We start from the raw sequence: 2,056 nt of genomic DNA, 5'->3' as shown, positions 1-2,056 counted from the left end.
TGACGCCAGAGATCCCTGTTGTGACGTGATTCACGGCAACCCTCTGTGGCTCGCCATCCCTCTTCCTACCCCTATCCTCCCCATTCCCCCTCATCCCCAGCACTCCCTCCCCCTCATCTTCACCCTCCATTTTCTTACCCCTGTCCCCTCCCCCACTCCCTCCCGCACGTGTCCTTTCCTCTCCTTTCCCCTACCTTGAGTCACTCCCTCCCTCCCACCATAACTTCCCTCCCCTCCCTACCACTTCCTCCTTCCCTCGATCCCCCCAGCCTCCCTGTTGTATTTTGTTAAAGTTTTAAACATCAATAACTTGTAAAATATACCATCAATCTGAACGAAATTTGTTTAATTCACACCACATAACAACGGTGAGTAAGACGAGCCAAAAATTGTAGCTCTATCGTGTATCATTTTTGCGCAAATACAAACTGGGCAAACAAACGGACAAACAAACAAGATGAGATTTTTAGTAATATAGAGATGACTTTCTCTGAACTCAAAATGTCACCTATCAATTCCCTCCATGAATATTGCCTGACCTCTGAGTTCCTCCAGCAATTTGTTTTGCTCAAGATTCCAGCATCTGCAGTTTTTCATGTCTCTGTGACTTCATGGGTTTGTATCCCTCCATCAGGTCACCCCTCAGCTTCCCCTACTGCAAGGAAAACAAACCCAGTCTATCCAGTGTAGGGAGTTCTGCAATAACCTGCATTTCCATAATACAAATTGGCTATAACGTGATGAATTAAGGAACATTATTTCTATTAGGCGGTCCAAATTGCTTGTGATGCAATATCAAACTGAAACTGGAGAAGCAACTAAAAGGTTACCTCACAAATTTACTAACAGGAAAAAAAAAGCTGGCCTGAGAGAAAAAAAACATTGGGGGGGGGGGGGGGGGTGGGGGTGGTGGTGGTGGTAAACTGTTCACATGTAACCTCACCACGATAATTATTGTCTCTTAAGAACACAGTCAGTCAGGTGGTCATTGAAAGTGACAAGCAATCACTTCTATTAACTGTTGTGCATCAATACTCTATTAAACATACAACCTTAAGTTATCGTAGCTTGCAACTTGGAGCTATTAAAAATCCTGCACAAAAATTAACTTTGCTATTGAGTCTGAAATTCTCTAGCCCCTAACATAATTTCCCAATGTACACGATTGTTTTTAAGATGATTTTCTATAACGCGAGGTTGCTTAGGAACATAACTATCTTGTTACAGCGACCTCCTTTGTATCCTCTACATCTTTCCTATGGTTTGGCGATCAGAACTTCACACAAATCCACCTGCGGTGGGCTGAGATACACGACAGAAATGTTGTACTGTGGAGCAAAAAGCAAATGTTCTGAGGAACTCAGCAAGTCGGACAGCATCCATGGAGCAAGAGGGATAGACATCCTCCCCCTCCTCTAGGGTGATGCAGCACCAGAGATCCAGGTTTGATTCTGACCATGAGTGCTGTCTGTATGGAGTTTGTACGTTCTCCCCGTGACCTGCGTGGGTTTTCTCTGAGTACTCTGGTTTCGTTCCACACTCCAAAATCGTTCAGGTTTGTAGGTTGATTGACATTGGTATCATTGTAAATTGTCCCTAGTGTGTGTAGGCGAGTGTTAGTGTGCGGGGATCACTGGTCGACGCGGACTCGGTGGGCTATAGGGCCTGTTTCCACATTGTATCTCTAAACTAAACTGAACCTTGTTCAACTTCATCTGCCAGCCCGTCCCCACCCCTCTACTTACAGACATCACCGCACTCAATTTAGTTTAGTTTAGAGTCATGTGTACCAAAGTACAGTGAAATGCTCTTTGTTGCGTGCTATCCAGTTAGCGGAAAGACTGTACACGATTACAAATTGAACCATCCTGTGTACAGATACAGGATAAAGGGAATACCGTATAATGCAAGACAAAGTCCAGTAAAGCCGGATTAAAGATCGTCCGAGGGGCTCCAATGAGGTAGATGGTCAGCTGAGGTAGTCCTGGCCCAAAATATCAACCAGGCATCTTGATTGAGCTATTAATTTAGAATACCTTCACAAAAACAAACAGGC

Source organism: Amblyraja radiata, chromosome 20, assembly GCF_010909765.2.
Source record: "Amblyraja radiata isolate CabotCenter1 chromosome 20, sAmbRad1.1.pri, whole genome shotgun sequence".
Lineage (NCBI taxonomy): Eukaryota > Metazoa > Chordata > Chondrichthyes > Rajiformes > Rajidae > Amblyraja > Amblyraja radiata.
The sequence above is the reverse complement of the archived record's forward strand: the minus strand, read 5'-3'. Positions refer to the sequence as shown.